This window comes from Poecile atricapillus, chromosome 2 (genome assembly GCF_030490865.1).
Source record: "Poecile atricapillus isolate bPoeAtr1 chromosome 2, bPoeAtr1.hap1, whole genome shotgun sequence".
Classification (NCBI taxonomy): Eukaryota; Metazoa; Chordata; class Aves; order Passeriformes; family Paridae; genus Poecile; species Poecile atricapillus.
In genome coordinates this window covers 115292627-115305667 of record NC_081250.1, presented here as the reverse complement: position 1 = coordinate 115305667, position 13041 = coordinate 115292627, and the positions used below count along the sequence as shown (strand labels likewise).

Sequence of the window (13041 nt, the reverse complement as noted above, 5' to 3'; positions counted from 1 at the left end):
TTATAATGCTTTCAGAAGGATGAAAATAAAATCCTGAAACAAAATATCACATTGAAACAAAGTGGAATTTGTACAAACCACTGATCCTTGCTTATTCAACTGAAGAAAAAAAACCTACCACAACACAAGAAAGTTAATCAACAGAAGACTGTAATTTTGCTAACATTGCATAATAGACTTTATATATTATGAAAATATTCCAGATTCATTTAGTCAGTACTTTTGGCACTAATTTTAAACCAAGTCTTTCATTAAAATAACATCTGTTTTCTGACCTTATAATACTTGCTTCATTTTATTACAATCATTTGCCTCAACTGCATCCTCCAGGATTTTCAATCAATATCAACAATGAATTAATTCACTTTGCCAGCCTCAGGCAACCACATCTTCCATTTCCTCAACTTTTTTCCACTGTACTATATCTTTTGAAGATAGGGGAAAAGGTCAAATAACATCTTAATTTGACATAACAGAATAAATACTTCTATCAAATTCTTCAAAGAGATCATATGACATGGAACAGAAAAGCTGTGCCAACACATTAACCAACTAAAAGCAAAGGTTCCCAAAATACTTTCAAGACTTTAAATCATAATGCAAGCTATAAGTGAAAATGTCATTTTCTTGACTGGTAGAAACTCTCAGTAATGACAAACAGCAGCTTCATATAAACCAAATCTCCATTTCCAAACAAAAATTTGGCCAAACCACTACACTGAAAAGGATCAACATTCTTCCTAACTATTAGGAAGTGTCCCAGTCCAGCTAGCAAACCCCAAGGACGACATCTACTTTCCAAGCTGAGTGTATCTATGACTCACATACTGGTTTTTTTTAGCTTTAAATTGATGATTTTGGCCAATAATGGTAGTGTGCTAAACTTTCAGTAGTCTGTATTTGCCCTGCACTTCATGTACGTATGTCGCTATGTATGTCTATGCCTGCCACTAGGATAAGGATCCTTTTTCACTCCTTTTTAGTGATTAGAGCAGTAACTGTGGTACAGGAAAACGAGAAACTACCTATAAAAAAAACAAAGGTGTTATAGTGAGGTCCGGAAGTCGCCCAAAGGTCCTCATCCTCATAACAAGTGACATGATAGAAGGATAGGACAAGCTTCACACAGTTTCTCTGGAGAACACAAGCCTGGGAACTATCCTTCTTCACTCCCCACTTACCCAGTTATTCATCCCCCCCTTCTCCTTCACTGACAAACACTTTGACTCCCCAAACAAGGTATAGTAGAGAGATGTGCAACCATCCATTTTATGAGTCCAAAAGGCCTGGTTCGTGCCCACAGTAGCTTTACTCAGGTGCTGATTTCAATATACTGTTTGATGTATTGGAAAGCAAAGGTACAGCCAAACAAATCATCTGAGTATTACTGTGCAGAGCCCCATACCTGCAATTACAGTTTACACATGTAAGAGAAATGAGAGCTTCTCTCTCTTTTCACTGAGCCTCAGAAGACAAGAAGGGACAAAGTGAGCAACTTTTATAATGAGTTTGGGGAATCATCACCAGGCCGCACTATAATGAGCTCTTCAGCTGAAATTTGTTACTCTGCTTTCTCCAGAAGGTGCAAAGGAAGGTATATTTGCAGGTAGCAGCTGATACTTGAAACCTTTTTCTCCTTCAAGCAAGGCAGCCTAATGCTCAACCTCCACATGCCTGGACAAATGGATTGATGGGACTCTTGCTGAAGCAAATTATTAACAGCTACTATGCAGATGTGATCTCTTGCTCTGAAGCGTGCCTGTAATTCAAACCCATTGCTATATTGTAAATAGAATGCAAAGATGATGAACATAATGAAATTATCACAATGTAAAATCACAGAATTGTTAAGGTAGGAAAAGACCTCTAAGATCATCAAGTCTCACTGTCACATTTAGAGAGGTATTTCAGGGATGGAGATCCTACCACTATCACTGCCCTGGGCAGCCTGTTCTAACACCCAACCACACTGACAGTGAAGAAATTTTTCCTAATATCCCATATAAATCTCCCCTGGCACAACTTGAAGCAATTTCCTCTTGCCCTGTCGCTTGCTGCTTAGAAGAAGAGATGAAAGCCTACCTGCAGACAACCTCCTTTCAGGGCTTTGTAGAGAGTGATAAGGTCTCCTCTGAGACTCCTTTTCTCCAGGCTAAACAGCCCCAGCTCCCTCAGCCACTCCTCATAGGATTTGTGCTCCAGACCCTTCCCCAGCTCCGTTGCCCTTCTCTGGTCTCACTCCAGAACCTCAATGTGTTTCTTGTGGTGAGGGACCTAAAACTGAACACAGGATTTGAGGTGTGGCCTCAGCAGTGCTGCGTACAGGGGGATGATCACTGCCCTGCTCCTGCTGGCCACACTATTGCTGATCCAGGCCAAGATGCCATTGGCCTTCTTGGCCACCAGGGCACAGCTGGATCATGTTCAGCTGCTAACCAGCACCCCCAGGTCCTTTTCTGCCAAGCCACTTTCCAGCCTCTCCATCCCCAGCCTGTAGTGCTGTGTGGGGTTGTTGTGATCCAACACCAGCACCCACTATTTGGTCTTGTTGAACCTCATGCAACTGACATCAAACCATCAATCCAGTCTGTCCCAATCCCTCATCATGTTAATAAAAACATGATGGAGGACAGCAAATTCACAGCCACCAAGCCCTGATGAAGGGTTTGAGGGTGGTCTGATAGAAAGCATGCCACTTCTCCTTTGGGTTTATCTTCTGTTTTCAGTGTGTTTAATAAAAGAGAGAAATGGGGAACAGAACATTAGTGCATATTAACTTTTGTTCTTTCAAATTCAGGTAACTATATCCCTAGGGAATAAATCAATTTTTATAAACCTTACCTGGTTTCATGTATTCTACAATCCACTTTCATCATGGATTATGACATCCATGTCATAATCAGGGCAGAATGACTTCTGTGTCAATGGATCCTAACTGGAATAGCCTTGCCACTGTGTAACTCATATTACTTTGCCCCATGCTACATTTGCCATTCATTGGTCAGAAGGCTTCTCTATCTGCTGTCAACTCCATGTTTGAAAGCTGATACGTACTCATGACTAAGCTTGCAACTAAAACATAGCATTCTTGTTATAATACCATCATATTATGTCTTGAGCATGTCTAAAGCACTGAATTTCACAAAAGAGAAGCAGATTTTTTTTTCACTATCTTCAAACACCAGCATACATTTAAATTGTAAAAAAAAGTTACTCCTCCAGCAGATTGTATTGTGTTTCATTAGCTGTACAGCACTAGATATACACAAAACTCTTCTGAAACAGAGGGCATTGTACTGGGTTATGTAACATGGATTCAAGAATGAATTCTATGCTCAGATAAAAATTTGGGGTTAAATCATTCATGCTGGTGTCAGCTAACACTCAGAGTTCCTCCTGAAAGTTTGCAAACATTGGACAAGTTCACCCAAGTTGCAAGAGGAAACTGCAAGAGCTCTCAAAAAAAAATCAGCGTCAAATCTGGTGCCACTGAATTACATGGCAGAAATGAATTTTTTTTCTGTTTAATCTTTGCAGAGATACTAGATCAGCATTCAGCACTAACTGTTGAAGAATCCACAGGAGGAACCACCTTGTCTTGTTCTCACTGATGTTAAGTAGCAGAACCTTTCTTAACTTCAAGGGTGTAAGAATATTCTCCAGCTTCTGGCACTTTACAGAAGTCTATTTATAACTAATTTATTTTATTTAGTTTTAAACTCTGTGTTAATTATATTCCTTCAAGCACATGAATTTAAACCAAGAATGTACCAGTTGGTTTCTCACCCAGCTTAGTGAACTGTTTCAAGCAACTGTCACACATAGAGTAGCACCAAAGGGTATCATCTGAACCAACAGCTTGCTGCAAACATGATAAATAGAACTTAAAGAGCTCTATGATTAGCTATTTTGGGAGGTTTTAAGATTGAGTCCTTGAGATCAGAGGGTTTTTTTCATAGATACAAGGACATTTCTCTTAAGTGTACCAAACATATCCCGAGAGACTGTAAAATTTCACCAACCTGGGTCTGAAAGCCTGTCATGTAAAGAGGGAAGCACGCTCTAGCTGAAGTCCTGTAAAACTATATGCTCAAGCTGAGGTGGCAGTAAGAGTGAAAAAGGAAATACCTCCCTGAAGGAAATATGTCACTGAGTGAACATGACTAAGAATTCACATCCAAGTTTCTAAGCATATTTTTCACATTTATTGCACACATGAGCACGAATAAGAAGTTTCTCTAAAGTTAACCAAAATTAGAAATATTTTACATGCTTTCTATTTTCATAAAGGACTGAGAGTGAGAATCTGGAACCTCTCTTTGAAGGAAAGATTGCAAATACCTGGTGTGACAGGTCATTTGACTGTTCCTGCTTCAAAGGTTCTAAGGAAGAACTGGAGTGCTCCAATTTTAAACACAGGTATGTCTTTGCAGATGATCTTTCTCAAGGGCAAGAATGAACAGTTTCTCATCTTACCAGGACAGCAGCTACGCAAGTATATTAACTTGATTAAAGTTCTCTTATATTTGAGAGAAATTATTCTATCCTAAACAGAAGATTTAAAGGGACTGATTTAAAAATGCATGTTGCATTTGCTCAATATGCTAATTTATTTCATTTTCAAAAACTGATTAATAATTGGACCTCTGCTACTATTTAAACTTTGCCTTGAAATTTCTTGTTTTCTCTCTCTAAAAACAACCAACATTTTTGTATTCACAATATACCACTACTGGATTGTGCAGCACTTACTATTTTGTGTTGTTTTTAGTCCTGCTTAATGGTCAGTTGGCAGCAGATGAAGACCTAGCAGTGACAACCACAGCAAGTTCCACTGAACCAGGCTCTGATCCTGCAAGTGACAGCACACAGGAGCTTGACAGACTTCAGGAGACTCACACCAGGGCTTTCTGCACAAAGGGCAGCACACAGACCTTAAAAAATAAGCCAGCACTCACAATAACTCTAGCAGATTTAGACTCACGCTAAGCTGCAGGACCACAACAATAATTATTTTCATATTCATACTGCAGACTGTAAGAATTTCATAGCGCTATTCCTACAACCATACTGGCTGCTCATTAAAGTTTATAACCTGTGTAACTCCACATAGCTCAAGTATGCAGCTCACAGGCAGGACATGTGATTATGCTATACTTTGAACAACTGCCTTAGATTGTGCACAAGCCCCAGTGTTTAAATGTGACTTCAGCACTCATGGCCCCTGCAGCTGACTTTCAAAGCAAGAACTAAAACCAAATCGGTGTTCACAGTGGTTATCCAGGTTTGCTTCAGGAGAACAGTAATGAGTCCACAACTTGCATTTTAATTCCACAATATTAAGTGTTGTGCAAAGAAGGTGTTTTAAAAGCTGGTAAGACTTCTTCATTTTTTTGGCCATGCGTGGGAAGTTCCCAGGACAACACAAACCATATGAGAAAATGTATAGGAGAGGAGGTCAAAATCCCTAAGAATTCAGATTTGGAGTTGATAATGAGAAACAAATTAAGCAGGAAGACTGCAGAAGCAAAGAGACAAAAAGAGGAAAAACAATCAAAAAAGAATGCAAAGGATAAAAATAACTCATTGAGTAGAGACAATTATAGTTCCAAGGAAAACATATATTCTCAATCAGTATGACAGGATACAGAACATGTAATAAACATACGGATTCTGTGCTCCAAGGAGAAATTGCTTTCCTAAGTCATACCATACAAACCACCTGCTTTTATTGCAGGAGTAGGAAAAGGGACCTTTCATTCATCCAAACCTAGTCCAATACATCTGATTTGAATAAGCTACTCAAATGCATTTTTGAAACTTGCAGCCTTGCTTAAATGCTCTATTAAGAGCAGAAGTATCCTACCTGAAGCATCCTTTTCCCACTTGTTCACTGTACCAAAACTCTTTTCTGCTAGTGCCAGCTCCATCGAGCTAGGTTCTTCTAGACTTGCACCACCTTCTCAAAGCTAAATTCCTTAAGCTTCACTTTCTGTGGGGTCAGTGTATGGGGAACACCAACACCAATGAGGACAGAAGATAATCCTGGAGTAAGAGCTGCTGTCTCAGCACCACATCCCCACAATACCAAGACTTGATTTCTTCTCCATAGGACAGCACACATGCTGATAAATCCATGCTCTGCTTCCCTGAACCAGAAGGGTATACAAGGAGGGTCAATGCTGGCTCAAAAACATTTTACATGCACCACTACACAGCACACAAAAACCTGCACGCAACAGAAAAAAAACTTGGCCAGAGAAGGTGAAAGGAGCATCACAATCCAGGGGACAATCCACACCGACCATTTTCAAGACAGAAACCCACTTTAAGTCAGTTTGAGGTCATAATTTTAAATTAGATGTGTCAAACAGCAGTTAGCTGTCTCTAAAGATCAATTACACCTACACATAAACTGCACTCTACACAGAAGAGTCTTGCTGACCACCTACAGAAGTACAAAGTTGCCCTTAGACAATGCACAGCCATAAAATACTTCGCAGACCATGTCAGTACTGCCAGGTTGGTACTCCTCTGGACTTCATATCTCTTCAAGAGGCTGGGGGTATGTATTTCTGGATAAGTATTCCCTGATAAGTAGTTTACAAATGACAATTGGATTATGAAAGGTGCTAAGGCTTACTCTTCCAGAAAGGGGGAAAAAAAAAATTGCTGCAGATGTCTAAACCAAGAGATGAAATAAACAAGTTTATAACACTGACAGTCCTGAAGACAAAGACAGTCCTGGAGAGAAAGCAACAGCAGAATGATGTTCGGAAAAAAAAAAAAAAAAAAATGGGAGAAGACAAGGAAATCATAGTAGAGAGTACTCCTACAGCAGTGTGAAAACTGGAACATGGATTTTACCAGGAAACTGGGGAGAAAAATCCTCAAACAAACAGCACATTATTACTAATGAAGACATTTGAAGCAGTGTGGTCAAGGACTTTTTTTGAAACACTGGTAAGCATTATGGCAGAGGGAAGGGAACTGCTCCCAAGGAAATTTAGGAGAAGGTCTTGAGATGAGGCAAGCTCTCCTGGCCAGGCACAGTGGGAGCACTGTTGTCTAGTGCCTGCCATCAATCATGCCATCTACATCCCAAGAGAAATGGGCTTAGAATTCACCTCAGTATCACTTGGTGCTTCTCCACTGGTGCCAGGACAGCTGCTGCAGTCTCTCTTGAAGCCAGTGCAAATGCAGCTGGACTGAAAAAGGAGGAGAAATTGCCACACCAGCAATCCAGCAGAAGAGTTGCTTAAAAGGCAGGGTTTCCAACACCCCTCATGAGCTGCAATGCTTCCCTCCAGCCTTTGCACAGTTCAGCACATCTTTTGCAATGGTAAGCCTAGAGTTACAAAAATGTGCTTTGAATCCCATTTGCACTTTCTGCTACATCACAACAGCACATTCAAATGACTCTTGCAATGTATTTTGAACAAGGCGAACACAGAACATCCAGTATAGGATTTCCTCTTTCTCCTGCCCATCCCCTTCCTGTTTGTTTACCAAAAACTTTCACTTCCTCAGTGAAACTGACACCAGCTCCGGCAATCACTTAACCCTGGCTCTCCAGTCTTTGTCCACTCACACCTGAATCACAGCTCCCTAGGGCATTTAGTACTTACTGAAGGATTTCAAAAATCCATCAAAACACATGGTAAGACTAGGGCTGACCCTGAGAAAATAATTTTCTGTGCACTGGATCTAATGAATACAAACCTCATGATTCTGGCAAGGGACATTGGAGCAGGCAATTTCAATATATGCAGTAGATGTGCTACTATTCAGATCTTTCCCTACTCAGTTGACACTACCAGGAAATATTCTTTTTGTCTGAATAGAGTAGAACTTAGCCATGCGTCAGACCTACTGATTTATAAATGTGTTACCACTATGTAAGAATTCACTCAAACATATTAATTTTTGCTATTAATTTTGTTCTAAGCCCCTAGTAGTCATACATGGAAAGAAAAAACCTACTTAGCAGCCAAATATACTTCTGTACTAATTCCTGTGATACCATATTACTTCAGTTTAAACCTAAGTTAAAACCTGAATAAGATTTCATAAAAAAAAATACCCAAACCAACAGACTTGTACTCACCTATGTGTACAGACTAACGAAGGAAACATGAAAAAAGAGCAATAGATTGTAGATACCACATCAGAAAGCCCACTTAACTGATTATGCTTTTTTTTATGAACTTCCTGAAACAGCTTTTTTTAAACCAACAAAGGAGAAGTTAAAAGTACGTCGCAGAGGGAGTCCTTTCCCTTCAAAATTTTAACATTTCCATACTTAGAGCAGCCCTCTAGAACAGAGAAAACTGCAAAAAGTGCCATTGCAGAAGGGTAGCTGCATCCCATAGTTCAACGCCTTTGGTGAACTATCACGTGTTCCAGCTCAAGATTGCACTATTTCCTATCACAGCTGGCCTTTGCAAATTAAAGTAAGAAACTCTACAATAGGTCAACCACAGGAAGAAGTAGCCTTCAGCCACATGCAGCAGAGACCATAGAGGAAGAAGGACACTGTTCAGACTGTTTATCATTGGAGTCCTTTGAACTGAAGACGTAAGACAAGTGTGCTGCGCAAACACAGGAACCAATTGTAGATACTTAAGATGCCAGCAGTTTGAAAAAGATAGGCAATGCTGACCTAAGGGAGAGCAAAGGCTGGCCTGCACAGTACTAGTCCAGCCTTTTAACCCACCAGAGAAATGAGATCTTCCCCTTACTCCCTCTATCCTTCCCTAGTGTCCTCCTTCTTTTCTCTCCAGCAAAGTGTTACTGTCCAGATACCATTTCTCTTCTGACATTTGCCTAACAAAAGTAAGCAATCTATTTACCTCTATGAGAAGTTGTTTAGGGCACAAAACAAATACAAGTATCTCATAAATATTTGGAGGAAATGCTTCCAGCACATGATGAGTTCTGCCTTCGTGTTTTGTTCCATGAACTCAAGTTTTTCAGGAAAGATGCTGAACTCAAACGTGAATAATTCAGTCTCGGAAATTACAGCATTTAATGACAATGTCAACAGGAAATGTATCTGAATCAGGCAAAAATAAATATGAAAGCACAGACCTTTCCATCCTTCCCCAAAGGACAATGAAGTTTAAACTAGGAACAGTCACACTAAGGACAGTTACATTGCATTTGTCTTTTATTAGTGCAGGCTGATTTATTTGAGGAGGCACCATCACTGTTTAGAGGGTGGCAGACTCCTTCACCCTCTCTGCGTCATTAAAGACTGTTTTCATACAGATGCAATTTTACATTTTTATCTAGACTTTCCTGTGGTATGGCTTAGCAAGTCTGGAAGCCTTTCTTATTATACCATCTCTAGCATTCCTCTACTCTCATTAAAGAGGGGACAAAAATAAACGGGAGAAATAGGAAGTGGGAATGTGATCAACAGGACAAAAATCCTAATTCTCAGCTGGGCAACTGGTTTTTCTATAGAATGAAGCCTTTTTGCTTAGGGATGGAAATCCTACAGGGGCAATATTACAATAAATGCTGCTTATAAATGCTGGTTTGGTGTAATTATTTACACACTCAGCTCTATAGCTTCAAGAGGAAGTATCATTCTCTGCATATAGAGGTCACACAACCCTCAGGATCCCTGGCCCACAGATTCTCCTCCCATCCCCTGCATTAGCACATGACTGCTCATATCCTTCTGGGATCTCTATGGCAGCAGACATCCACCTCCATGCACAGCCATGTGACCACAGCAGATCGCTAGGAATCCTAGGTTATACCTAACGCCCACCCCATGAATTAGTTAGTTAAGTTAGTTAGTTATTCCCCATGTGTTTGTCTTCTGTGTTCACTCAGTTTTGAAAAGGGCTCCCTGAACCCCAAGAGTAAAAATGGCTTTACAACTCCCTGGACAGAAGAAAAAAATCACTCAGTTACTCAGGATATGCACGTATGGAAAGGAGGAAAGGTCTCATCTCCTTCCCAGATTGCTTAGCCATTTGAAAAGAACAAAAATTGTCTCATGATCCACATGTGTTCATCCCACAACTTCAAAGATTCCTATTAAGATTCAAAATAACTTGCAGAATAGAGGTAGGCAAACACCTCCTTTTTGTGACAGCAATGGAATCACATCTGAGATTAAATATGGCAGCACTTAAACTTTCCCAAATAACTACAGAGAGATCAATGCTGCTCCCTGATTTGCCCCACAAGAAGGGCCAGGTGTAGCATCTCTGATCTGGTGACAGACTGCACTGAGGAACAGGTGCTAAGCTGAGCCAGGAAGACCTTGGATTTGTTTTCATTGCCTGTCACAGGAATTTTTTCCCACAACACTTGCTGTTCTGTGTTGCCATTTAGCTTACAGGAGTCAAAAAGGCCATAGGAAGAGAGGTCACTTCAATTACATAGATAAACTGAGGGGGGACAGTACTATGAAATAGTTACTTATACATTCATAAATACCTATCTATTCATAAATACCTGCAAGGAATAGTTTCACATTTATGGAAACTCTCTTGGGAAGGGTAACATTAACCCCCATAGTATTAAACAATTTAAAGGCAACAGGGTTTAACTTTGAGTTGTAAAGTTTCACAATTGATTGCTTTGTCAGAAAGAGTCATTGCACAACCCCACTGGTCAAGGGGCTTCAAAAAGGAAAACCTAAACCTTACCATGTCTTCTGTATATTTCTGTAGGAAACACCTCTAAAAATAGAGAAAAGCAGAATAACTTGAAGTCAGCCAGCTACTGTACAGAGATGATCGTTCTGTGTCTTCATGGTTAAAAAGAAATTTCTCTCAACACAATTAAAACAGATTTTTATGTTATTAAATAAAGAATTCTTTCCTAACTAGCCTGTAGCTCACAAAGTTGAAACAGAGAAAGAAAAAAAGCTTTAAATCTCAGAAGAGATCCATAAAATGATACATCTTTTGATCTCACAGTTCATTACATTCAATCCTTCTCCAAGGTTTCTTAACATCCTATTAACAGTATCTAACTGATTTCTAGCCTGTTGCTACTTTTTCAGAGAAAACAATTTGATTTTTTTTCCTCATTCGTACTTTCAGGGCTGTTGATAGTACATATTAAAAAGATAATACCTATTCTGTCTTTGGGTTGGAAGCAATCCAAACACAACACAATTTAACAAACACAATTTAACTCTCCTTTTGGTAAAACTGAGCTATGTCTTCCCAACATAGCTTTGCAAATTCTCAACACTTATCTTCTACTTTTTGTTTTAACTCTATAGTGATACTGTGCTGAGTGCAGATTTATCTACATGGCACTTGTATTTTACAGATACTTTCAATAAACATTACTATTCCTAAATTGCAAAAGTCTTACAGGTACTTGATGGGACCAAGCTTAAAAATTTTAATTTCCAATTTGTATTCCAATGTCCTAAAATACATTGGTCAGTGTTTCTCCAAAGGTGGGAATGAAAGGCAGGAGATACTGATTTGGGGTTTCAGATGAAACCAGCTTTGTGCTCCCTACATATATCCGTGGGAATATAACCTGGCTAAACAAGTTTTAAGTGTTAATCCCTTTGGTCTTTAGTGCCAACAGAGGGGAGCAAGGCAGCAAGATGAGTTTGTGCCAACCCATTCACTGCAAGCACTTGAAAGATGCAATTTCAAGAGAAACTCTTAACTGCTTTACTGAAGGTACAGCATCAGGTCCTGAACTAAAATTGTAAGGAGAAAACCCTTCAGGACCGTTCCTCAGGAACACAGTACCTATAAGAGTAGTCTGCAAGAAACAATGGGCACCAAACATCACAATACCATTTTCTCATCTTTCTTCCAATTCCAAGCACACCTGAACATATAGTTAAGAGGAAGAAGCTCTAACTTGCAGAACGCACCAGAAATTACGCTCCTAGAAAGAAAGCAGTGTAAGAAAGGATACCCAGGGATCACTTCACCTCACCTCAGCCAAGGCTATCGTTTTGGCTTGAAACTCCGGCTGCAGACTTTAACCAGCTAATTTCACACGCTCCCCGCCACGAAACAGCCAAAAGGCACCCGAGCCCTCCGGATCCCAGCAGAAGCCAGGCGGAGGGCTATGAGATAAATCATGCTTTTGAGAATGATTATTTTACCCCAGAAGCGGTTATTTCCCTTAAGACCCCATCCAGTCCTACCGGGCAGGTCGGGCGGCAGCGGCACCTCCTCGCGGGGGCAGAAGCGAGGGAGAGCCGCCCGGGCAGCGCCGGGTCGCACCGCACCTCACCTCGCCGCCCCGCACAGCTCCGCACCGCACCTCACTGCACTGCACCGCACCGCACCTCACCGCTCCGCACCTCACTGCACTGCACCGCACCTCACCTCGCCGCACCGCACAGCTCCGCACCGCACCTCACCTCACCGCACCTCACTGCACCGCACCGCACCTCACCGCTCCGCCCCGCACCTCACCGCCCTGCACCACCCCGCACCGCACCGCTCCTCACCGCTCCGCACCGCTCCGTACCGCACCTCACCGCCCCGCGCCGGGCGGGGAGGCAGCGCGGCCGGGGCGGCTCCGCGGCACCCCACGGGAGAAGCGGGGCGAGCCGGGACCGCCGCCGGGGGAAGACACTTACTTTCCCGGGTGCGCAAGCTGAGCGGCAGCGAGCGAGGCGCGGCGTGAGGCCGGAGCGCGGAGCGGGCTGTCCCGGCGGCGGGGCCGGAGCGCGGCTCTCGCTGCGCCGCTGTCGCTGCGCGGGCGGGGCGCGGCCGCGGCTGGCTCCCAGCACGGGTACTTCCTGCTGCCGGGGAACATTTGCATGCGGGGGACAGCGGGGACAGCGGGGGGCGGCCCCGGCTCCTCCGGCTGGAGCCTGAGCCGGGGTGTCGGGGGTCAGCCCCGCCGGACTGCCTCAGAGCGAGCCTGCTCTAGAAGTTACAGCTAAATAAAACCATGTCTTGGCCAAGTCTGAGAGGCAAAAAAAAGGCTGTCTTGCTCCACCGACAGCCAAAAAAACATCTTTACTTCAAAAATCCGCTGTAAGCAGCTTCTAAGGTCCGTGGGAGGCCTGGTTGAGAGAAACAA

The 13041-nt window shown here is 42.1% G+C and overlaps 1 protein-coding gene across 2 annotated transcripts in view; it reads right to left on the bottom strand.

Moving 5' to 3' along the window:
* The window catches only part of LYN (LYN proto-oncogene, Src family tyrosine kinase), a 50180-nt gene extending 37432 nt beyond the window's left edge, over positions 1–12748 (bottom strand). Inside the window, exon 1 of one of the 2 annotated variants that reach the window (XM_058832824.1) lies at positions 12593–12748. The gene's annotated coding sequence lies outside the window, so the exon portion shown is untranslated. The remainder of the gene's footprint in view (positions 1–12592) is intronic. The other variant, XM_058832823.1, reaches the window with a different exon arrangement.
* Between the last annotated feature and the right edge of the window lie 293 nt (positions 12749–13041).